The sequence below is a fragment of the Pleurodeles waltl genome, chromosome 3_1, assembly GCF_031143425.1.
Source record: "Pleurodeles waltl isolate 20211129_DDA chromosome 3_1, aPleWal1.hap1.20221129, whole genome shotgun sequence".
In the NCBI taxonomy this organism is placed as follows: Eukaryota; Metazoa; Chordata; class Amphibia; order Caudata; family Salamandridae; genus Pleurodeles; species Pleurodeles waltl.
This window is the reverse complement of record NC_090440.1, coordinates 136,174,961-136,202,097: the sequence shown is the minus strand read 5'-3', so window position 1 is coordinate 136,202,097 and position 27,137 is coordinate 136,174,961.

Below are 27,137 nucleotides of genomic sequence, written 5' to 3'. Positions count from 1 at the left end.
CTTGGTTTGGCTAAGTGCTTGTCACTAGTGTGCATGCCGTGGTGATTGGTGTTCATGCAGGTCTGTGATGGGGGTCCATGCATTTTTGTTGCATACAGGGCTTGGTATTGGGATGGGTGGGTTGTGATGGTGGGGTATATGTGAGGTGGTGGGATGATGGGGGTGAGGGTAGGGGTTGTTGTTTGTGATGGCATGCAGGTAGGGTGGGGTTCAAGTAGTAAGGATTTGACTTACCAGAGTCTAGTCCTCCTGCTACTCCTGCCAGGCCCTAAAGATACATGATTGCCAAGACTTGCTCTTCTATGTTGTTTGTTGTGGGGGAGGAGGTAGGGGTCCACCGCCAGTCCCCTGTACAGCTACCTGGTGTCTTGCAACCACGAAACGCACCTTCCCTCGTAGGTCGTTCCACCTCTTCCTGATGTCATCCCTTGTTATTGGGTGCTGTCCCTCGGCATTGACCCTGTCCATGACTCTCCGCCATAGCTCCATCTTCCTTGCAATAGATGTCTGCTGCACCTGTGATCCGAATAGCTGTGGCTCTACCCGGATGATTTCCTCCACCATGACCCTTAGCTCCTCCTCAGAGAACCTGGGGTGTCTTTGTGGTACCAAGGGTGTAGTGTGAGTGGTATGTGTGAGGGTGTGTGGGGTGATGTGTTGGGGTGTGTGCTGTGAGGTGCATGGACGGTGTATGGGTGTATGTACTGCCAATGGTTTACCCCGGTTGAATGTCCGCCGCGGTGATTCGTGGGTCATGATGCTGTGGGTGTATTTCTCTTGGTGTAACAATGTGGGTTTTGGTACTGCCAATTTATCACTGACCTTTGGGCTGGCAGACTTGTGCGGATGTCTGTATAGTGGTAGATTTTTATGTGAGGGTCATAATACCCGTAGCGGTATACCACCGTGGTCACGGTATGTTACCGCCAATGTTGTAATGAGGGCCCATGTGTTTATAATGTAAAATACATCTATTTTCATACACCCTGTGTAGAGCCTCATTTGTGGTGTACTTATTGTGTCACTGGTGTGTGTGTGTGTGTGTGTGTGTGCTTTACTCATTTCCTCTAGGATAAGCCTGACTGCTCTGGCCAAGCTACCAAGGTGATGAGCAGGGGTTATCTCGGTTGTGTCCAATACACAGAGATCCTGAAAAGAGAAACTCAGCATGAGCACTTCCTGTAATATCCAAACAAGCAAATATACAGAGGGGAATAAAAAAGTCAGAGAAAATATAGGGAGGGGGAAGGGTTTTCAGGACTGTGACAAGGAAGACCTAGACTCAGAGTAATGAAGATTACCGGGTCAATACTTCCTTGCCCAGTCCTTCCTTTGTGAGAAAATACCTGTTGTACCTGGCCCTTTTTACAGGGTCATCCCCAAACCTTTTGCCTTCCTCCTCCTTTTTTTCTGACCTCTTGTTGTGGGCTCTAGACTCTGAGCACTTTATCACTGCTGATCAGTGCTAAGGTGCAGGTGCTCTCCCTTCTAGATTTGGTTTGATTGGCTTACACCTAATTGGCACATTTAATGTATCTGTAAATCCCTTGTACAGTGGTATCCCTATACCCAGGGCCTCTAAATTGAATGCTACTAGTGGGCCTGTAGCGCAGCTTGCGCCACCCACAGAAGTAGTTTTTCAAACCTGTCTCAGGCCTTCTAACGCAGGGTCTGCATGCTCAGTTAACTGCCACAGGGACCTGGCATCTAAATGTATTTGCCAGGCCTGGGACACCCCTTTTTCTACATGTAAGTCACCCCTAAGGTAGGCCCTAGCTAGCCCTATGAGCAGGGTGCTATTTATGTAAAAGGCAAGACATGTGTCTGGTTATGTGGCCTGTCCTGGGAGTGACAAATAGCCTATTTGTTTTTTCATTGCTGTGAGTGCTGCCTTGCTCATAAGATTGCATTGGAAATGCCCTACCTTATGTCTAGGTGGTATTGTCTGATCTATGAGGGGTATCGTATGCACGTTTGGTATGGTTGTAATGGTAGTGAGAAATGCTGCTTACTTGTGTATGTGGATTTTTTATTACCATTATAGAAATGCCACTTTTGGAAAGTGGACTGTTCTCTGTGCTTATGACTCTGGTGTTTTGCAGCTTGACTCCAATTCACATCTGGGGAAGAGTGACAGCTGGGCTTTGTGCATACTTTTCAGGCAGCCTGTACACAGGGAGGGTGGAGGTGTCACAGAGGTGCATCTACATATTGAATGGTCTTTCTGGGCTGAGAGGAGAGGCGGGGCACACCTGGCCTCACACAAACGGCTTGTTTACCCCCCACTGATGTCTGGAGCCTGTGCTGGAGGAGAGAGTGGACACTCCTAGAACCAGTTAGAACTGGCCGGAACCTCTTCTCCTCCTTTTGTAAAAGGTGTTCAAAACTGAGCACACAGAGTTTTCCCCATATTGGAGAGACACTAATGGACTACTGAACTGGACACAGGATGCTGCTGGAGGGACTCGCAAGGAACCACCTTTGGACTGCTGCTGTTGTGCTGACCTATGACCTGCTGGGTCACTAAGAGGAACTTCCACTGCCTGCAAACCTTTGTGCTGGTCTGTTTGCTTGGGCCATACCACCCTATGCCCCATTTTGCTATCTCCAGGAGCTGGATGGTTGGTCCCTTGTCTCCTGCAGCTCTTCTGCCTTTCAGTCCTGAGTGCTGCAACTGCCTTAAAGTGCAGGAAAAGCCTTCTATTTATCCAGTGCAAGGAGAGCGCTTTGATTGTTGTGTCTTGTATTGTGTGAAGAGCGCTTCACTTTGCCGCCTTTGAGTTCTTCACCCCCACAGGTGCAGGAAATTGCCCCGTGCCATTGTGTGGTCGCCCCCTTTCCCTCCCGAATATGGGAGAGGTTGCAAGGGCCTGAGAGATAGTGCAGATGAACACGCTCTATTTAGTGCCCCCTGGGCACTGGCAGGCACTGGCTTTGGGGTGCGTTCACCACCACAGCTCGAGTCTGTAAGAAAGTGCATCTCTCACTGTGTGGAAGACCCACTGAGAAGGGTTTTACCTAGCCAGGATGGTGGCTGTGCCTTCTTGGAGCCCCGGAGGGCTCATAAGCTCATTACGAGCTCTAGGAGCAGCTCACCAGTGAAGCGAACTGGCACTTTCACCCGGAGACGAGCGGTCGCACCAAAACTGTGCTCAGCACGGAGGGGACCCCAAGAGGTCTCCTCATTGACTTGGGCAGTGTGGTGGTGCACCTTTGGGGGACACTTTAATTTTGAGTATTGGCCCCCAGTTACCTGCGGGATGGACACCTCGAGGGGGGCCGTCCCCGCGATCAGGAGGGGCACCGCAGGATTACCGGAGAAACATTGCTCCTCGACTGGACGGAGTGAACTGTGCTCCCTTGCATAAACCACCCGGGATGATCTTGGGTTTCTTCCATAAAGGTGATGGTGCATTCATTATAGTGACGTGCATTTTTGGTGATGTCTCATCTTATGTACAATCATGATGATGTCTAGTATGTTCATGCTGACATGTGCCTGGTGGGAATGCTTTCATGTTAGGGGCAATCATGATGGTGTCCTAGCATCTCTGGTGATATGTTTAGTGTGATATGTGCATTCTTTTTGGGTAGTGTTTCCTTCTAGGTGAAGCCACGATGGTGCAGTTATAATAATGCCATGAGTGTTTCTGATGTTTCACTTTATGGTCATTCATCATGTTTTTTTGGCATTTATGATTATGCGGGTCATTCCGACCCTGGCGGTCGGTGGCCGCCAGGGCCACCGACCACGGGAGCACCGCCAACAGGCTGGCGGTGCTCCTACGAGCATTCTGACCGTGGCGGTTTAGCCGCGGTCAGACGCGGAAAGCCAGCGGTCTCCCGCTGACTTTCCGCCGCTCGTAGGAATCCTCCATGGCTGCGGAGCGCGCTCCGCAGCCATGGAGGATTCCGACTCCCCCTCCCGCCATCCAGTTCCTGGCGGTTCTCCCGCTGGGAACCGGATGGCGGGAGGGGGAGTCACGGGGCCCCTGGGGGCCCCTGCCGTGCCCATGCCAATGGCATGGGCACGGCAGGGGCCCCCGTAAGAGGGCCCCTAAAAGTATTTCAGTGTCTGCAAAGCAGACACTGAAATACGCGACGGGTGCAACTGCACCCGTCGCACCTTCCCACTCCGCCGGCTCTATTACGAGCCGGCGTCATCGTGGGAAGGGAGTTTTCCCCTGGGCTGGCGGGCGGTCTTGCGAAGACCGCCCGCCAGCCCAGGGGAAAACTCGGAATACCCTCCGCGGTCTTTCGACCGCGGAGCGGTATTTCGGAGGGGGGAAGTCTGGCGGGCGGCCTCCGCCGCCCGTCAGACTCAGAATTAGGGCCTATGTGTTTACCATTTTGTGTATTTTTGGTAATATTGCTAACAACCTGACTACTGCTTGTGTTGCATTATAACCAGTAACCTATGTGTTTTATTTGACTACTGCTGGCTTTTGCAGAGTACTAATAACTGTGTAATATTCTGACAACTGCTTGTGTAGCAGGGTATTACTGACATGTTGTCTGGCCTAATGATGCTTTATGCAACACAGTTTATTTTTATATAACTTGGTGTTGTGTTTCCTTTGTGGTGTATTTATTGTGTCACGTGTGTTGTGTAATAGCTTTACACATAGCCTCTGAGATAGGCCTGACTGCTCATGCCAAGCTACCAAGTGGGTGAGCAGGGGTTATCTTGGGTGCGTAACTCCCTTGCCCTGATTAGAGTGTCTGGGTTCTGCCTGGCTTAGGTGCGTACCCTAGCCAACCACAAACCCCATTTCTAACAATACCTTAGCAAAAATGACTGATTTGTTGATTCTAATGACTAAACTGTGAAGACAAGTCAATGTTTTGCAGCACCCATAACTTTATTGTGCATTTCCGAAAGTATCATTACACATCATGTTCCACAGACGACACACGAGAACCAAAATGTGCAGGAAAACCCGCACTCAGCTGCAGATGATAATGAATTATAAATGTGTTGGGAGCAGACCATTTTGCAGCAAAACGAACGTCATTGAGTGAAGCCCTGTTGAAAGCTACCAAATAAGTTGCCATGCACATAGTAGTTCTCTCTTTGATAGAAAAACAAATATCTCTCCCCCTCATAGCTCATACGCTTTTGAAATCTCCATCTTAATCAACCTGTAGAGTAGAACATGAAGGATAAAGACCTTGGGCCAGATGTATGAAATTTTTTTGCACTCGCAAACGGCACGAATCGCAAAATTCGCAGACCACAAATAAGAAATCGCAAAAATTGCGATTTCTTGCATTGTGACCTGGTTTTGCGAGTCGCAATTTGCGATTCGCAAAATCCAAATTGCAAGGAGATACTGCAAAAAATCACAAATTGCGATTTTTCGCAGAATGGCATTTTGCACATGCAAAATACCATGAAAAGAAACCAGGTGGTAACCTGGTGCAAAATGTAAAAATTTAAAAATGCATTTAAAATGCATTTTTTTATTGAACATGTAAAGCACACATGCCCTTTTGGCATGTGTGCACCTTACATGTCCCCCAAGACATTTTTGGGGTGCAGCAGAGGGGGCCTTAGGCCCCCAGCACCTTGGGCTTTTGCATTTCCAAAATTGCGATTTCTGGTTCAGAAATCGCAATTTTGGAAATGCAAAAATATTCGCAGCTATGGGCCAACAGGCCCATAGGTGCGAATGGGGCCGGTATCTCAATTTGCAATTCGGTAATAGCATTTGCGATTTTTAAGAAATCTCTTTTTCGGACTCGCAAAGGGCCGTGATGATACATCTGGCCCCTTGTCCTGAAAAATCGAAAGTTACATATTCAACATGGACCTTCCAGAAAAAGTGATTCACTCATGGAACAACACTTGATGTGCAGTGCTATGAAGAGTGAGAGACTCTGACTCTATTTGCTGATATTGTGAGAAAGTCCTCATCGCTTGTTCCTACAAGCAGAGGAAGAAAATCCAAATTAGCCCTTAAACGCTAATATGGGTCAGTGAGTTCCATACCCTGAACAATGTGACCTACGATGTTGTCCTCAGGATCCACAGCATCAACACCAATATCCGCTCTTCAGATCTTTAGTGTGCCAGGCATTTCCCCTAATCTGAATGTCAACTCCCCAGCAGACCCAAACATTTGCTGCAGCACATAGGCTGGCCATTCTCAAATGCTTGTGCATTCTGGAAGAATCTATATTCTCCATTGCTGCACAACGCTATAACTGGTCGGAGCTTCCCATTCCAGCTGGTTACAATGGCAATTAAATACCATGGTTCACAAGATCTGTCATCTTTCATTAGGGCAACACGAAATGGGTGCCACAGGAGAAAAATAAAGCACAAACCAGTAAATGAATTGCTTTAGCGCCCAAGATTAAATAGAAAAGAACCAGAAACTATATTTCTGTCTCCATATAAATGCTTAGAAAGCGACCGCTCAGGTTGTTCTAATAGTAAGCGCCTGGCACTGTCAGCTTTGCAAGATGGAGCTGGCCAGCCAATTTTGATAATTAATCCATTGTCCACCTCGACTGGTGAAAATATATTACTACAAGTAAATACACATAACATGCACAAACAATCTTGTCTTCAGGCTGGAAAAGTAAACCCTCTTCTCCGTCATAGGGAAAAAAACATGAAGTGCTCATACTGAGCTCCTCTCTTGAGGATAGCTTGATATTTGGCATCATATTGGTTGTAGTTTTTAGGTTGGGCTAGGCAAACAATATCTGTAAAACTGGGGATTCACTCATTTTGTAAGGACTGGATAAGGCAGACTAGCATGGAGGTTATGTCAAGTTTTTTTCTTATAAGCCATTTTTATTGAGTTTTGGTATTATACATGCAAAAGAAGTAAACATTTAACCAATAACACATAGGCAGTTCATTAGTTATTTTAATATGCAAATTCAACAACTTTTTGCTTTCGGACAGTATATTCTCAGTTTAACGGTGATTGTGTTGTGATATCCCCCATACACCAACCAACTTAGTCCAATTGACCCAACCATTTGCCCCAAACTCAGTTGTGCTTCCGTGGACACACCCTAGCCTCATACACCACCTTTTCCTGTCATGCACACCAGTCCACCTCCCGTCTCCACTCAGATAGCGACGCGGGGAGGGTGACATCCAGCGTGCAGCGATGTTTCTCTTGGAAAAAAGGGGAGCTGTACCTACGGATAGTATTTTGGCTCTTGTACCCCCCCCCGAGCCCTCCATCAGGCCAAGTAGTATCAGTATGGATGAGAGAGGTACCTCCCAGCCCAAAGCCTCTGTCAGTTCCTGTGCTACTCCAGCCCAATAAAATGTGATTATCGGGCATACCCACACCAGGTGATTGAAGTCTGCTGGCTCGTGTCCACATTTAGGACAGGAGGAGTCAGAACGAAGGCCAGCCTAATGCATTCAAAGGGGTGTAAGGTAGAGAGTGTGTAGGTAGTACATCTGTATTAGCTACTATCTGGAGGAGATGGCTAGCTCCTGTGGGGCCATCAGAGCATCAGAACAATCCTCTTCATCCAGGGAGCCAATCTACCTTCCCCACCGGAGCCTCAGATGCACAAGAGTGTCGTCGGGTGTGTTGATAATCAGTGTGTGATATATTTAGGAGAAACCCCCATGCCCTCCATAAGGAGTTTTGCCTCCACGGTAGTGATTCTGACACTGAAATCTAGGCCTGGAGAGCGTGCCTCAACTGTAAATATTCATAGAATTGGGAGTGTGTGAGGGCCTAAGTGCTCTGGAGGTCTTGAAAGGTACGAATCTGTGTCCCTGACTATGTAACTCCAAGTCGGGTTATACCTACTCAGTCCCAGGCCCAAACCCCTGGAGAGCCGTCACCCCCCAGCCAGGTACTGTGCAGAGGAGGGTTTGCTGAGTGAGCCCGTTGCCCTATTGTGTGTGTCGGAATGCTGCTCTCCAGGCCAGGAAGACCTCTTTGGTTACCGAAGGGGTGTATTCAGGCATTGGAGACCCATAGGGTGTGGCCTGTAGACGCGGGAAACCCTATATGGATAGTTCAAGCTTAGAAGCTGGATCAGCCTACCCTCCATAAGTTTGTTAAACTGTGTCATAAACCCTAATTCAACAGTTTCACTGTAGCAATAACTATGCTAATTTGCATTACTTAGAACAGTTGCTCTAAATAATGTGCTATTAGACCACATTTATTTTAAGGCTCTTGATTGGAAGGTATTTATTTTATTGTCTCAATGGTACTCTCAATTTCATTCCTATATGATTGAAATTGTGAATTCACCAGCACGTCAGTAGCTCAGTACCCACAGCTGTCCTGCATCTGATCTTCAGTTTATGAAAAGTACTTTGGCGTGCGCTTGCATACCGACATTTATGAGGTTAAGGTTCCCCCTGAAAGTGCAGGATGGTTCATCCATGATCAAAAATTCCCAAATATTGAACAAGAAAGGGATGGTATGAGCATCTCTCTCACTCAGTTAGGACACCTCCTGAATCTCTTGTCACTTTCCAAAAAAGTGGCACCTACTTGACCTAGCTGGCATGAGGTCATAGACAAAAAAAGAACAAAGCGTCCAACCTTGTAAGTATCTGAGGAAAACGAGATCAAGTACCCTCTGAGAAATCATGTTGTTGTTTGTCTGTAGTGTTAGTCCTCGTCAAGCAACAGCCACAATCCCTGGCACAGTGGACCACATAAAATCATTAAATGAACCTGGGTAGCGTGGCATAAAAAGCAGTCAGGCTTAACTTAGAGGCAATGTGTAAAGTATTTATGCAGCACACAGACAGTAATAAAGTGAAAACACAACAGAAGAAACATTACACACCAATTTAGAAAGCAGAGTATATTTTAATAAATTATTTCACACCAAAATGACAAAAATTCAATCAGTAGAACCGGAATTATGAATTTTTAAAGTTTTTGTAAAAACTAGAGCCTAAAAGATCAAAGCACCAACCGTGGGCAAAACTGGGTAAAAGTTGAAAAATATGGATGACTGTGATGGAGCGCGGGTCAGATACAAGAAGCGCATTGTAACCAATAGGTGCTTACCATCGGACTTAGAAGAATTTTGAGGAAACTGTTATGAGAAAGTAAAATTCAGCAGGGCAAGGCTGCAGGCGGTGTCTGAGGAGGAAGCGTCCTCATTGAGGAGCCGCTGGTTGAAGCCACAGTGAAGATTTCTAAATTTAGGTTTAGTTACTTTTATGTAAGTTGAAAATCTTCAGTGGAACGAAGCAGCAGGCTGTAGCCATTGAAAGTTCCAGGAAACCGGATCCACCCCTTTGGCAAAGGACCACTGATCAGGATTTGCTGCTGTGTAGAAGAACATAACAGGAGCTACTGCAAAGTCAGGGTGATCGGTGATGCTCTTCGGGCACATCAACAAACAGGTTGGTCCTGATCTTCCCTCAGTTCTCAGACCAGTTTACAGCCAAAAAGTTTTTAAGTCCAAAGGTTGGATTTTGACTATCTAGGCACCTTAAGCACCACCACAAAGGGTCCATGTTTTGAGGGGCACCACTTGGGGACAAAGGCTTGGTCCAGGTGTGGGTTCAAGATGGTGGGAGCCTGTTATGTCCTCGTGACTCTGAACAGGAGGTCAGCAAAATAGCCTTTAGAGTCACTCTGATAGTCCTGAATTCAGGTGCAGAAGCAGGGCTTAACTGCAGGACAGGCCTCTGAGGGTTCAAGGCAGGCTCCATACAGCAAGGCAGTCCTTCCAGGTGCAGCAAAGCAGTCTTTTGGAGTGCACAGCAGGACGCTGTAGGAGGCAGACTTCTTAAAGTCCTTCCACAGATCCAGAATGTTAACTAAAGAGTCTGTTGGAGGGCCCTATTCTTATAACTGGTGCCTTATTTGAAGTAGGATAACTTTCTGGAGGTTTCTCTTTGAAGTGCTTAGCACACCTAACCCCTCCATTGTGTGACTATCTGGGAGGAATTCACAAAGTCCTAACTGCCAACTACGCCCAGTCATGTGACCCAGGGGAGGCTGCAGGCAGCAAAGGGCAAAGGGCAGGTAAATGCTGAAATTCTAAAAGTGACATTTTCAAAATTCTAATTTAAAATCCAACGTTTTTTAAATTATAATTTCATAGATACTAGACATGAAATGTTTATCTGTCCCCAATCAAAAATTAATGATTATTAAATGTACTAGGGCAAAATAATGTTATCCTATAGGACAGGTAGAAATCGCGATAGTGAAAAAACAAATTTAGGGGTTTTTCACTACCAGGACATGTAAAGTTTAAAAGTACATGCCCAACATTTTAATTACAATGCACACTACCTGTGGGCTGCCTATGGCCTACCTTGTGGGTGACCTATATGCAATGAAGGGGAGTTTAAGGTTTGGCAAGAGGGTTATATTGCCAAGTCGAATTGACAGTTTACAATTGCATTCAGGCTTCAATGAAAGGCCTGATATGTGTTTTAAGGGGATACTTAAGTGGGTGGTACAATATGTGCTGCAGACCCACTAGCACCATTTCATTTACAGGCCCTGGGTACATGGTATAAGGGCTGTATAATTAAATTATTTAATCAGGCGTTCACCAATTTTATCATGTTTAGGGGAGTGAGTACATGCACTTTAGCACTGGTTAGCAGTGAAAAAGTGCACAGAAAGTAGGGCCTACCACATCAAATTTCAGCAAAAAGAGGAGGGAAATAGGCAAACTGTTGGGGGGATGACCACGCTAGTCTAACACACAAGACCAGGGTTGGACTGGCTTATAGAGCAATCAGACAGAGCCTGATGGACTGGTTTGACAGATTGCTGTGTGAGCAATGTTTTTAACAGTTTGTGGGCCGGTTTTATGGCCAGGTGGGCTGGTTTTTACTGTTGATTTCCCAGATATTGCCACAAACATTGCCTGAAGCAAACCCAAATGCATGCAGTCTCCTATACCTTGCAAATACTCATACAGTGTGTCTTTACAGGTTCAGAACTAGCCTGAATTCCAAATGTTGGCCTCATTTATTCTGGTGTCAGGCTCTATTTGTTGTCCCAACTCGACCCTGCACAGGACAAACGAATTTAAGACCGCAGGTTACAAAAAGTAATTAAGTGTATCTCTTATGGTGACTGAGGTAGTATGTGATGCTGGCAAGGCAGAAAAAAAGAAGAAATATATCAAGAAAGCTTTCAAGGTTCATGCCTGAGGCAGTAGACTAGGATTTTTGTTTTCTTGCCCAATCCTTAAAACATCCTCAGTTTAGCCATTTGTAAATGATTTGCTTCAGCCACTGAAAATAACTAATCTGCCAAATCAGAGCACCCTGAAGCAACATTTACCGGCGTGTTTTTTTATGATAGGGTGGCTTCTGGCCAAATGTTGACTCACTACTACTATGGCAAACCCTGCCAACCGCTCTTTGAGAGAATTTGAGACTGTTGCTATTTATGGTTGTTGTTGCTCAGGGATCCACTCACTGAAATGAGTTTGAGGAACCACTGTTTTACCTGAGTCACTCTTTCGGGACGTTAGCCAAAAATCTTAGCGCACAGGCTCCTTGAAGAACATGGCGGGAACCAGGCAATAGACAACATCCAGCCTCCAAACAGCTTCCAGCCCTCACTTTACATGGGACAAAGGCGAATCTGCGGCCATCCCACTCTTCAAAGCTTTTCAGATAATGGACCTTCTGTGAAACATTTTTGCGGTTTTATGAGGTAAATAATGTATTTTCAGATTCAAAACAACGAAGTCACTCGTCATGCTTGATTAAAATTAAACACAGCTTGGCTTGCCATTCAAACGACAACGCTCCCATGTGTGTATATATCCTGAAGCGCTTTATAAGCTCTTCGAACGGGAGGATAGACAAAATACACCTACGTGTACGAATAATAAAAAGAACAATAAATTAAGGTTGGCATGTCCTGGCGAGAAGGTGCAGTTCCAGACATTTTGTTTAAAGCGAAGAGAGTTGGCAGGACGGCTGTCTAAAAAGGGTGGCAGTTAATCACATATTATATCTACGTTTTGAGGGCATTTCAAAAGTGTTTTTGGAACTTTAAAAGAAGTTTGGGCCTGCTCCTGGAAAACTGTGTCCGCCCCAGAATCCTTGGAGTATTCACATGCGTAAGTACTTTCTCAAACAAAAATGTACAGTTTCACGTGAGGCAACGTCAGGCAGAAATGCTTGTACTTTTTGATTTTTTTACGCCTCAAGTAAGTGTTCTTACGCACAAGGAATCCCCTATTGCTACACACCCTCTGGCTCTTTGGCTTTTTCTTCTTTATATCCATCTAAAACGTGTTTATTTTTCTCCTGACAGGAGTACATATTTGACATATTATATTCTTCAAGCTAGGAAACTACTCATAAATGTTTCTGAATACTCTTAAACATGCTAATTTGTAAATGGTGATCATCTTTTGCAGGCGTCACCATCCTGGAACAGAACACCCACCAGCACAAGAAGATTGGGAGGGTAAAGCAGGAGTGTGCAATTTTTTTTTTTTTACTGACTTATAATGCATGGTATTCTACAATCGCTGCATAAAAACAGGCTCTAGCTTCTTTATAATAGGTGACTTGTGACACAGCCTATCGCTGCTTATAAAGATATCATGTCTAAAGTCAAATTTAACAACTTATAACTGTTAATTTCTGACATCACAGTGCTTGTTGCCAGATCCAGCAGCTGAATTGAAAGGCAGATTAGCTTTTGAAGCATAATTAAAGCAGCTGCTCAAAGAACAAAAAACACATTTAGTGGATCCTGTTAGTTTTATTGAGACTCAGGAGGTTAGCTCAGCCTTTTGGCTTGCAGGCCTGTGGCTCCATCACCTCGTGACTTTTAACCTACTTAGTTTGCTCTGCTTTAGCCCATTCTTTTTTATTATTTCTTTTAAAATGACTGCCATGTTTATAGTTAGAGAAATAATTTGATTTTCCGTTATCAGTGACACTCTGAGAAGGGATCACTATCAGCGTCATAATCAAGTGATGAACGTAGGTAGGCACATCATGCCCCCTTCTCACTTATGGGTGACAGGAACAAAATCTACACTTGTCGGGGATTGTTACATAGTTGCTACCACAAGTATGATCCCTTATCTATTGTTTTGGAACATACTTGCATCAGGGGTCCTACATGGTCTGAATAATTATACCTCACACATGCAGGGTTATCAGAGGGATTCCTACCAGATGGTATCAATGCCATATATGCTGCACATCACCCTGCTGCAGAAATCAGCCTTCATGTCCCCACCGAGTCTGACCTAGAGACCTCATTCCTAGGTTACAAGGGTTGGGGGCGCTTCTCATGGACATGGTACTAGCAGATTAGGTTTTTCATACATAGCTCTCATTAGGTTAGAGATTAGGTTCTCCATGCTAGGGATTTTGCATTTGATGCTTAGTGCAAGATGGTGGGGATCTTTGTATTCACAACTCTCATCTTCACAATAACGTTTCTTTTAGTATTTGTTATCCTAATTATTGCAGCCCATGCATTTTACCGTAGATTGAAGTGTTTTCAAAAAACCTATTGAAAACTCTCCTGCATCTCCTTCATTGCCTGTGTGTGACTGAGACTTATTGCTAACGTAAGAAAAGGGCATATTCCGTTCCACTGCGACTCCCCTGAGATGTTGCAATCTAGAGTCCATGCGTAAGGGTGCCAGAAATCGCCTTTTACTGTTTGGGTTTTTGGTGGGGTACTGCTTGTGAGCTGGGAAGGTTGGGCCAACAGTTGCTACTTGTTGTAGGAGTGACTCAATCGCCTACAAAACAAAGTTCTATCATCTCTAAACCAGCAGTTTCACCTAGGAGCGAGAATCCATCTACGATACCAACCTTGCTTTTCTTTCTTCTGCTTTGCTTTTTCTGGTTATACAGTGGCAAGTATAAAGTAGAAGTTCATGGCAACATGGTTATGTTTTGCATTGCTTGGATAATTATAAAAAAGTTAGAATTGTTCTGCTTGTTTCTACTGTGCCTTTTCTTTTTAAAAAAAAGAACCTGTATAAAGCTGATTTTAATATATTTGTGCAACAAGTATCAAACAGCTTTTTTGGTGCGTTTAATTTTTCACTAGAGATTCTATTTTTATTCTTCATGTGTGTAAACATGCTTTCTCTTTTATATGAAAGAGCTACACACCTAGGATTTTAGTGGTTTGTGGCAAAGGTGATGGTGTAGCCATATATTATAAGGAATAAAGTACCTCCTGCCATATATGATAAGGATATTGCAAGTTGTTTTGGAGTTCCATAACCTTATAAAGGAACTCGGCCTCTGGTCTCATGCCTCTATATAATCCTGGAACCCCTTGTTGTGACTTTCAATATCCTTATAATGGGTGACAAGGGGTACTTTATCCCATACATGAAGTGCAAGCTCCATACAAAGGAGTTTCAGAGATCTGCAGAATCAAGGTAGGGATTTGCACTGGTACAGATGAGCTACAGAAAATGAAAATGATAGACGTTGTGCAATCAGTGAAGTTAATTTAGATGTTGAGGAGTATAGCAAGAGTATGAAAAAGCACATTTTGACTGATCTCAAATGAAGCCATAGCATATTTTGGTAGGCCAACATAAATAGTATTGTAGTTTAGACAGGAGCAGGCTTATAATAATGAGCCCAGTTCTCCTTCTTGTCTGATGCAGTTTTGGAGCATGGTCTGAAATAGAAATTCATCTGAACTTTCACTGCAGCAGATTCACACTAACTGTGAAATTGCCCCCCCTAAATTTGCAGCTCTACCAGCATATGACTAACCAGCATATTGACTAACCGTGTGGCAATTAATTTGAATGCAGGTCAGAATCTAAAACCTGACTCCTGTATCTAGTCAAAACTGTGATATCTTCTGAGAAACAATTTAGGACCAAAAATTTAATTATTCTTGGCAGGCAGTATTACATGTCCTTGGTGGTAAGTAAGGTAGTGTTTGATGTGAACACCTTTTAACAACGTTGTATGGAATCAGGGCCATCATGGGGGCACAGTCACAAGGGGGTTGCAGCTGGGGCTGTTTGCCCTATGCCACACTCTTTTCAGAGCTCCCCTGCTGCTACTGCTGAATTTATTTATATATAGCCATGCCAATGGATTTATGTGACAAGGAAAGGCAAATTATGTGGCAAAAAGTGGAAAATTGTGTGATAGTATTAATTGCTTATTTTGTCATTTTTACAAAGAATAAAACTGTCTGGAAAAAGGTTTCACTTCACTACTGCAAGTTTACCAGACAAATGCAGCCATAAGCAACTGTCGTAGTTGGACTCTTGCTCCAGGCAAGACTGCTGGTTTAAGGATGACAGTACTTGTGTCTGTAGGTGACTATGCCAGTCCTCCAACAAGTTGCAACTGTCATCCTCACCCTCCCGGCTCACAAGCAGCACCTCAACAGAAACCCAAACAGTAAAAGGTGATTTGTGGCAGCCTTTACGCATAGACTCAAAAGTGTGACATCCCAGGGAGTGTCGTGGTTAAACGGAGATTACCCCTTTCTCACATAAACAACATGTCTCAATCAAACACAAGCAATTAAAAAGATGTAGTAAAGTTTCAATAGGTTTTATTCAGCAAAACTGCAATCTGCGATAAGTTACATGGGTTGCAATGATGAGGATAATGAACAGTGCAAGAATCAGAATGGTAAAGACAAGAGTCATTAATACAAAGACCCCCACCATCTTGCAATAACATAGAAAGACATAAAGTATGGGATATGTCCTAATACCCTAGCATAATGAGCCTAACCTCTAACCTAGAAGAGAGCTGGGCATGTTAAACCTAATCTGCCAATTCCATGTCCATGAGAAGAGCCCCCAACCCTTGTTACCTTGGAATGAGGTCTCTAGCTTAGACTTCGTAGGGACACAAAGACAGGGTCGGCGTCAAGGTGACGTGCAGCATCCATAGCAGCAATGGCATCTGGTCTCTGACTATCTGTTTAAGTGAGGTGTATGTATACAGATCTGCTTGGACCCCTGGCGTAGGTCTGTTCCCAAACAATAGATAATAAGGCATTCTTGGGACAGCAATTTATATAAACAATTCTCTCGAAAGCGTGGAGAGGGAAAGTACCTCAAGTGAACACCTACAGTTTGTTTATCTTTGTCGCTTGATATTGACGCCTTAGCGCTGTGGCACTGATAACGCAAACTAAAACATGGGCCTAACTAAAAACAAGGCAGCCATCTTAAAAGATTTAATTAAATAAATGGCGTAAAACAGAGCAAGCCAAGTAGGGGAAAAGTCACTTGGTGACGGGGGCACGAGTCTGCAAGCCAAAGGCTAACCTAACTCCTGTATCCAATAAAAAAACAAACTAGGATTCAGTACACAACAGAAAGTAGACCAATCAACCTTTACAAAGAGGCTGCCACTGTATAGCAACATATGTTGCCATGTTTTTAATAACTTTTGATCTATTTGAGCTAGACACATGTTGTTGTTAAAAATTGGATAATGGATTATGTCCCAAATATGGCAAATATGAAATTACGCAGAAAACAACCGCCATGAAAAGGCTGGTGGAGAACAAATGCAGGACAAGGCACCTGCACTGCCAATAACATTGTTGTGGCAGTGCAGGGGCCGACTTCCCCAGCACCGTTGGAATGCCATTGTCTGCTGCGCAGACAGTGCGCATTCCAAGAGTGCTGGGGGAGCCACCTGTGCAACGGCATTGGACTCGGCTCCATGTAGAGCTGGGTCCAATGCTGCTGCATGTTTTCTACTGGGCTGACTGGCAGAAACCTTGGTTTCTGCTGGTCAGCCCAGTGGAAAACCTGTAAAGGGGCTGGTGGGACCACGAGTCGGAGGTCGGGTTTTCTGACTACCAAACTCATAATCAGGCCCTAAGTGGCCCCACTATGACAAAAATACTGGGTTCCATGATTAGATTAAGGTTCTCATTTTTAGTTTGCTGGATGGGAAAGCCCGTACGCCAAACTCTTGACAGGGTGGCACCAACGTAGTGGCGACCACGTTGCCAAACCTATTTGGTGTTTTTCGCTAGGCTGATGTGCGCCCGTCAGTGTAGTGGGAAACAGGTGGCAGCATTGTTTCCGACAGTGCTTTCACTGCAGGGTGCACCAGCAGACAGTGAACATTGTGATTGTGCTGGGCAGGGAGAGCCCTGCACTGCCCATGCCAAGTACAGGGGGCCCCCTGCACTTGCTCTCCACGGAGAACAATAAAACCACCATGAAAAGGCTGGTGGAGAATGAGGTCATAAACAGCAGGACAGGGTTGATTGCGATCTCTGCCACCACCAGGTCTTCGGGATAATGGATCCCGGTGGCGCTGGTGGTACCCTGGTATCTAACAGCCAGGGTCTTAATATGGCAGTCGCACCACCACAGCAGCAGCGGTCCTGACCGCCACCGCGAGTCTGGTGCTTGTTATGAGTCCCTAAGTTTTCAATGTAAGTAAAGCAGTGTTTGCAACTGACTGTAACAGTATCTTGAACTGAATTAGTAAACTAGATACCTAAATATTTTACTTTAGAGTGTGCCCATTGCAAAGGAGATGTGATAAAGGACTTTTTAGTGGTATAATTATTTAACAGAATAATTTAAGTCCTGTCCATGCTAATTTTGAAAACCTGAAACTTCAGAGAAAGAGATAATTTCTGTGAGTAATGCAGAAAGAGAAACTTCAGGATGTGATATGAAAAGAAGAATGTTGTCAGCATATGCAGCTAACTTTAAAGATTAGTCACCATATGGGAAACCTGTTATGGCTGAATTCTGCCAAATGTGAGCTAAAAATGGTTAAAAAGGAGGGGGAAGAGGATGACCCTGACGAACCCCATGGGAGAGGGGAAAATATGGGGAGGTTATACATTATCTAAGATGGAAGCTTTGGGAGAATTATATAAAACTGAAATAAGGGCAGTAATGTTTTGACCAAAGCTGTGCCAAGACAAAGGCCCTCATTACAACATTGGCGGCAAAAGGCGCTTACCGCCGTGCAGAAGACCGCCAACACACCGCCGCCGCAGCGGAATTCCGCCACAGCTATTATGACCCACATCTCGGAATCCGCCAAAAGTCAGACACCCACACAAGTCCGCCACACCAAAGGTCAGTGATAAACTGTCAAAAACAAAACCGACACCGTCACGCCAACAGAAATACGCCTACACTATCACAAAACACTAATCCACGCAGTGGTATTTCAACCGCGTTATTCCATTGGCGGTACACACCGCCAAGCTCAAAATACACACACTCTGACAAAACACAGCCACATTGGACAATTCAAAATACACACACCTGATACACATACACACACCACTCCCACACATCCAATACAATATAAAACACACACCCACATCTCCCACAAACCCCTACTACCAAAAATTCCGAAAAAAGGCCAGAGAGAGACACCACCAGCAAGAACAACAGCATCCACAGGCACACAACACCATCACCCACACAACTTCTACGCACCTCACACAACACACCACTACATATCACCACACTTATCACCACACACTCCACCCCACACATCACCTACACCACCCCATGGCACGGCAACGACACCCCAGGTTCTTGGAGGAGGAGCTCAGGGTCATGGTGGAGGAAATCTTCCGGGTAGAGCCACAGCTATTCGGATCACAGGTGCAGCACACCTCCATAGCTAGGAAGATGGAGCTATGGCGAAGAATAGTGGACAGGGTCAACGCAGTGGGACAACACTCAAGAAATCGGGAGGACATCAGGAAGAGGTGGAACGACCTACGGGGGAAGGTGCGTTCCGTGGTCTCAAGACACCACCTGGCGGTTCAGAGGACTGGCGGCGGACCCCCACCTCCTCCCCCACAACTAACAACATGGGAGGAGCAGGTCTTGGCGATTCTGCATCCTGAGGGCCTCACAGGAGTAGCTGGAGGAATGGACTCTGGTAAGACAAAGCTTTACTATTACATCCCCCACCCTACCTGCATGCTATCACATACCCCCACCCTCACCCCCAGCACCCCAACTCCTCACATATGTCCCAACATCACAACCCACACATCCCAACACCAAGCCCTGCATGCAACAACAAAGCATGGACACTCATCACCAAAGCATACCCACTGCACATACCCAGACACCCCCCTAAACCATCATCATACAAGCTCCCACAAAGGAATGCTAGCACTGGGGTACACAGTCACCCACCCATTGCACACCATTACACACACAGATTTAATAAACATCCTTTTATACCCCAGCAGGACCCCTACCCAACGTCACCGGACAGGAGGGTCCACACATGTCCACACCACCAACAGAAGAGGCCCACAGTGATGACAGCACCTCTGTCCAACTGGATCTAGATGACCAGCCCGGACCATCGGGGACCTCTGGAAAGTCGGTTCCCCTCACACAGGCACAGGCCACGACAGACCTTCCCCCCTCTGGCAACACCAGCACAGCACCCACCCAGCGGGCCCATACCTCCATTCCCAGGACACGTCAATCAGCTGTATGTCCACCACTACAGGGAACCCAGGATAACCCACCACCCCAACAACAACAGGGACCTGGGGGCAGTGGTAGTGGGCACACGGTCCAGGGGACAGAGGCCCAGGAACACAGGGGAACTGGGAGGGCTGCTGTGCGACAGGGGGCGGACAGGCCAAGGGAACCCACTCTCCACGAGGCCCTCTCCTCCATCATGGGAGCCTACCACCACTCCCAGGAGACGATGGCAACGGTACTGGCCAAGTTTCAGGAGACCCAGCGCATGCAGGAGGAACAGTATATGGGCTTCAGGGAGGAACTCCCTCCACCCTGGGCACCATCGTAGGGGTGCTGAAGGAAGTACTCAACACCAGGAGGGACACTGAGACAGTACAAGGGGCCCCTGACACTAGCATGGACGATGAACTGCCCACCGCCTCCGCCAGTGCTAGTGGACAGGACGCCCCGCCACAGGACCACCACACCAGCACCCCACCCCCTGCAGAGGGAGAACCACCCCGCAAACGGTCCCTGAGATCCAGAACAAAGACAGAGCACGATGCCAAGACCCCCGCCAAGAAATGAGACCACCCTGATTGTTATCCTACTGTCCCACTTTGTCACCCTGCCCATAATTAAACTGCCCCAGGTCCACTTCCTATGCCCATATGGGCAATGCACCTGTGAGACTAATAGACTGGACTCTGCCATCGACACTCCTCCGCCATCACCCCTCACCATTTCACTACCCCCTCCAATATTGGGCATTTAAATAAACACACTTAAAGCACAAAATGATTTGGAGTCTGTCTGTGATTTCGAAATAGTGTATTAGCAATTACAGTGACAAAACGTTTTTTAAATAGTAATGTCAACATACCTATGTCACACAGCTCTAGTCCATGAGGAATCTAAGCAGATGTCACACAGTGGGACCCACATCTGTGAAATCATAAGGGAAAGTGACAACTCAGTGACCATACACTGGGTGAAAACGACAGACAGGGGAGAGGTAGTAGTGTCAAAGTACATGTAGTAGGCAGGTTTGTATTCCTACCTGTGTCTCACTGGAAATTTTGCTGGATCACGGAGTCCCTGTTGTGCATGTCTTCTTCCTCTGCTTCCTCCTCATCACTGTCCACAGGCTCCATAGCTGAAACAGCACCGCCATCTGGACCATCCTCCTGCAGAAAAGGCACCTGTCGTCACAAAGCCAAGTTGTGAAGCATACAGCAGGCCAGGATGATCTGGCACACCTTCTTTGGTGAGTAGAATAGGGATCCACCTGTCATATGGAGGCACCGGAACCTGGCCTTCAGGAGGCCGAAGGTCTGCTCGATCACCCTCCTAGTTCACCCATGAGCCTCATTGTAGCGTTCCTCTGCCCTTGTCCTGGGATTCCTCACTGGGGTCAGTAGCCATGACAGGTTGGGGTAACCAGAGTCACCTGCAAATGGCGAGGGGCAACTGTTAGACACACACTAACCTGGAGGGATAACCCCAGACCCAGACAACCATTCCCACTGACTTGCTTCCAGGTGCTCACCTAATAGCCACACACGGTGCCTCTGGAGTTGACCCATCACATAAGGGATGCTGCTATTCCGCAGGATGTAGGCGTCATGCACTGAGCCAGGGAACATGGCATTCACATGGGAGATATACTGGTCTGCCAAACATACCATCTGTACATTCATAGAATGATAACTCTTCCTGTTTCTGTACACCTGTTCACTCCTGTGGGGGGGGGGGCAAAGCCACATGGGTCCCATCAATGGCACCTATGATGTTGGGGATATGTCCCTGGGCATAGAAATCACCTTTCACTGTAGGCAAATCCTCCACCTGAGGGAAAACGATGTAGCTCCCCATGTGTTTCTGAAGGGCAGACAACACTCTGGACAATACGTTGGAAAACATAGGCTGGGACATCCCTGATGCCATGGCCACAGTTGTTTGAAATGACCCACTTGCAAGGAAATGGAGCACTGACAGCACCTGCACTTGAGGGGGGAATCCTGTGGGATGGCGGATTGCTGACATCAGGTCTGGCTCCAACTGGGTACACAGTTGCTGGATTGTGGCACGGTCAAGCCTGTAGGTGATTATCAAATGTCGCTCCTCCATTGTCGAAAGGTCCACCAACGGTCGGTACACCGGAGGATGCTGCCATCTCCTCACATGTCCCAGCGGACGGTGCCTATGAAGGACAACAGCGAGCACAGAGTCAAACAACTCAGAGGTACGTACCCACAGTTTACCCAGAACACCAATCATACACAAAAGGTGGCCTGTATGTGTGTTGAATCTAGGCCTAGTTATGTTTGACGCAGTTGAAAATGAAGCCATGTGGGCCCCTGAAATGGCAGCTGCCTGACCTCTAAAGTGGGACAATGGGATGTGAGGTAACTGCGCTGGCGTTTTACACCGTCGCGGTAGGCGGTCGAAGACCGCAGCGCAATGCTGCATTGGTTAACATTGGACCCTATGGGTCCCAGGAGCCAATGACGATGTACGCCGGCGGTGACGGTACGCACCGCCGTGGATGTGACCGCCATTTTCTATCTGTTCAATCACTCGATACCTGATCTTCGACAAAAGAGGACCTACACTGCAAGTGCTGCTGTGATCTCGGTCTGGAAGAGACAATGGGGAAAGGGCCCCTGCCTTCACATCGGAGGAGTTGGAGAAGCTCGTGGATGGGGTCCTCCCCCAGTACACGCTACTCTACGGTCCTCCAGACAAGCAGGTAAGTACACAGGGAGCATGTTGTATGGGCTATGCCTGTGTGGAGAGGGCTGGATGTAAGAAGGAAGGGGGCTGAGTGCTGCGTGCATGAAAGACGGTGAATGCATGTGCCACATGGCAAGGGTAGGGATGGGGGCCAATCACTTTGACGGTGCAGTTGGTAATGACTTCTCTTCTTCCCCTGTACATTTCATGTAGGTCAGCGCCCACCAGAAGAAAGATATTTGGCGTGCCATCGCCAAGGACGTCCGGACCCTGGGTGTCTACCACAGACGGAGCACCCACTGCCGGAAAAGATGGGAGAACATTCGCCGCTGGAGCAAGAAGATGGCGGAGGCTCAGCTGGGGATGGCCTCCCAACGTGGGAGGGGTGCACGTCGCACCATGACCCCCCTGATGTTCAGGATCCTGGCGGTGGCCTACCCGGAGTTGGATGGGCGCTTGAGGGCATCACAGCAGACACAAGGGGGTAAGTACACTCTCATTCTGCTGACTTTGCGCACAGTGGAGGTGTCTGGGTGGGGGAGGAGGGCTGTCGGTTCCCCTAGGCCAGAGCGAGTTCTGTAGGCAAGGCCCCTCAGTAAGGCAGGCCATGTGGCACCCCACCCCACAGCTATTCATGCCCCTGTGTCATCTATGTGTTCAGATGTCATCCATAGCCGTGTAGGCTATTTCCCAGGAATTGAACAGTGGAGCCCAAGAGCGCAGCGTAGTGCAGGGGGCTTCTGTGTCTGTCGTGTCCGCCAACGGTAGCGGTAATCCATGCACTCAACATGTCTTTCTTCTGTCATCCCCCCCTTTTTGTGGTCTCCCTGTTCTTGTGTGCATTAGCATCATCAGGCAGAGGAGCAGTGGCACCGGAGCAGAGGGGAGCTGCATCCCACATGGCCCTGGAGGGCGAGACTACGGAGTCTGAATTCACCAGTGGGACGCAGGGCGAGGGGAGCTCCACGGCCGGGACAGGAGCTGACACCAGCGACACGGACTCGTCCTCTGATGGGAGCTCCCTTCTGGTGGCGGCAACATCTGTGCCCCCGCATCTACAGGTACAGCCTCCACCCCCCCTACCAGCACCGCCCTCCCAGCAGCCCCTCAGCATTCGCCCGTGCCCGCTCACCCAGGAGGGTGGGTATCACCTTTTCCCCAGGCACCTCAGGCCCTGCCCCAGTCACCCCTGCTGCCCTCAGCGAGGAGGCCATTGACCTCCTCAGGTCCCTCACTGTTGGGCAGTCTACCATTTTGAATGCCGTCCAGGGTGTAGAAAGGCAGTTGCAACAAACTAATGCATTCCTGGAGGGCATTCATTCTGGTCAGGCGGCCCGTCACCGAGCTTTTCAAACTCTGGCCTCAGCACTGATGGCAGCCATTGTCCCTGTCTCTAGCCTCCCCCCTCCAACTTACTCCACCCATACCCAATCCCCTGTACCTCTGCCTATCCCAAGCACACCATCAGACCAGCCTGCACACACCTCAACACACAAGGGAAGCTCAGGCAAACATAAGCACCACACATCCCACAGGCACTCACGCAAGCAACACACACATGCAGACACACCAACATCCACTGCCTCCACTGTGTCCCCCTCCTCGTCATCTCCCTCCTTCCTCCCAGTCTCGTCTACACTCACACCTGCATGCACTACCTCTACAGCCACTACGTCCCTCTACAGCACACCCACCACCACACCCCCCTCACGAGCAGTCACCACCCCCACTACCATTCACACGTCCCCTGTGTCCTCTCCCAGTGTGTCCATGACGCCCCCTCCCAAGATACACAAACACAGGCACACACCCACCCAACAGCCATCCACCTCACAACAGCCTCCAGCGCATGCACCTTCACCCAAAGTAAGCAAACAAACACCTCCTACAACCACCACCTCTTCCTCCACTCCCAAACCCCCTCCAGCTACCCATCCCAGTGTGTCCCAAAAACGTTTCCTGTCTACCCTTGACCTTTTTCCCACACCTCCCCCACCCCGTCCATCTCATAGGTCCCGAAGTAGCACCTCAGCTAAAACATCTCCAGGACCAGTGGTGCCTGTAGTCACTGGTATGTGGAGTGCACCGGCCACCAGGACAGCAAGTGTGTCACGGAGCCACAGCACAGACAGTCCCCCACCTGTGAAGCATCAGAAGTTGGCCAGTGCCCGGCGGGAGAGGGGGAAGACTCCAGCCACCAAAGCCGCTCCCAGGGGTCCCGGTGGGAGTGTGGAGTCAGCTGTGACACCTACCAAGGTGGGGAAGGGCCACAAGAAACCCGGCAAGTCTGGGAAGAGCTGCACGGCGGAGAAGACCGCCATCATCCCCGCTGCCCAGGAGGCCACCACCAGCCCAGCTGCCCAGGAGGCCACCGCCAGCCCCAGCCCAGCTGCCCAGGAGGCCACCGCCAGCCCCAGCCCAGCTGCCCAGGAGGCCACCACCAGCCCAAGCCCAGCTGCCCAAGAGGCCACCGCCAGCCCCAGCCCAGCTGCCCAGGAGGTCACCGCCAGCCCCAGCCCAGCTGGCCAGGAGGCCACCGCCAGCCCCAGCCTAGCTGCCCAGGAGGCCACCACAGCCCCAGCCCAGCTGCCCAGGAGGCCACCGCCAGCCCCAGCCCAGCTGCCCAGGAGGCCACCGCCAGCCCCAGCACAGCTGCCCAGGAGGCCACCGCCAGCAAAAGCCCCGCTGGGCCATGAAGGACCGCCAGCAAAAGCCCCGCTGGGCCATGAAGGACCGCCGTCTCAAGCACCGCTGAACAGGGCACCGCCAACTCAAGCACCAATGAACAGGGCACGGCCAACTCAAGCACCGCTGATCAGGGCACCGGCGTCTCAAGCACCACTGAACAGGGCACCGCCAACTCAAGCACCGCTGAACAGGGCACCGCCGTCTCAAGCACCGCTGAACAGGGTACTGCCAACTCAAGCACCGCTGAACAGGGCACCGCCATCTCAAGCACTGCTGAACAGGGCACCGCCGTCTCAAGCACCGCTGAACAGGGCACGCCAACTCAAGCACCGCTGAACAGGGTACCTCCAAATCAAGCACTGCTAGCCCATGAGCGGCAGGGGCCCTGACGCAACTGGGTCCGTCACGGGGTGAGTGATGCACTCTGGGCGCCAGTCCCCCTCCAGAACCAGTGGAGACGTCCATCCACTACCTCTGTCCTTCACAGGATGAAGCACTCTGGGCACCAGTCCCCCTCCAGAACCAGTGGAGACATCCATCCACTACCTCTGTCCTTCACAGGATGAAGCACTCTGGGCACCAGTCCCCCTCCAGAACCAGTGGAGACATCCATCCACTACCTCTGTCCTAAACAGGATGAAGCACTCTGGGCACCATGCCCCCTCCAGAACCAGTGGAGACTGTTATCCACTTGAGAGATTGTGGCTTTGCACTCCCCAGGATTGAACAGTGGGCAACCCACCCACTGTAGAGACTTGAGAGACTGTGGCTTTGCACTCCCCAGGATTGAACAGTGGGCAAACCACCCACTTGGGAGACTTGAGAGACTGTGGCTTTGCACTCCCCAGGATTGAACAGTGGGCAAACCACCCACTTGGGAGACTTGAGAGACTGTGGCTTTGCACTCCCCAGGATGTAACAGTAGGCATGTGGCCCCCTCGTGGTTTTGGCGTTGTGCACTCAAGTGGCTGAGGTGCCCCCCCTTTCCCTCCTCTTGAGGTGCCTGTTTTCTTGCTGTCTGATGCCCCTGCAGTGTTCTCTCCATCATGGTCGGGGATCTTGTGTGGGCCTTGCCCATACCGTGTGGTCCCAGTGTTCCACGGACTTTCTTTGTGCAGTACCTGGACTACTATGCCTGGTATATATTTTGTACATGGTGTATATATATATATATATTTCTGCCTTCTTGTTTGTAATATATTCTGATGGTTACACATTTTCTTTGGTCTTTGCATTCTTCCGGGGAGGCTTGGTGGGTGTAACTGTGATGTATTGATATGCATTAGTGTGTGTGTTGTAGTGGGTGAGGGTGGGGATGTTGCGTGTGTGTGTCCCTGTTTTTTGCCTCCCCTGTGTCGTAGGTGCAGTACTCACCGTGATCTTCACCGCCAGCGTTCGTGCTCCTGGTAGAGGAGCAGGAAGACTATCGCAGGTAGGATTTGGAGTTCCGGTTCCATGGTGTCCTCGTTCCTCGTGGAGTGTGTAGAGGTGAGCGTTTTCCCTTTGAAATTCCTGTTTCCGCGTGTTTTTATCCGCAGTGAATCTGCCCCGGAAAAGGTGGTGGATTGGCCTGTCATAATAGTGTGGGCGGTACATTGTCTCCCGCCTGTCTGTTGGCGGTGTCCGCCGTGCTGTTTGTTTGTACCGCCGTAGCGGTCGGAGTGTTAAAGTGGCTGTCTTTGTTGGCGGTTTCCACCACGTCGTAATTGCTATTTTGTTACAACCGGCCTGTTGGTGGTCTTACCGCCGCTTTAACACCGTCTGCCAGGGTTGTAATGACCACCAAAGATTCAAGCATAAACTCCCAGTTTAACCTATCAAATGCTTTGCTTTTTCAGCCTCAATAGTTATTGCTGCTAATTGATATTTAAGGAGAAAGGCCTTACTTAAGACATTTAGAAATAATCTAGTATCATCAGAGATTAATCAACCCTTTCTAAAGCCTGATTGTTCCTTATCTATAATGTGAGGAAAGAAATCCTCAATGCGAGAAGCTAACATTTTTGCAAATATTTTATAGTCGACATTCAGTAGATAGATAGATGTATAGTTTTTACAGTGAACTGGATATTTCGCTTCTTTATGTACAAGGGAAAATGTAGCTTCTTGAAATGTACCTGATGTATTACCTTTATCAGTGAAAAAGTGGAAAAGTTTTAATTATCGAGGTGAAAGAATATTTGAAAAATTTAGAAAATATCCTCTAGTGAAACCATCTGGGCCAGGTGCCTTTCCCTTATGTAAGATTGTAAGCGCTTTTAAGATATCCGAGAATTATATATCTGCCTCTAGAGAAGTAAAATCCAGATGCC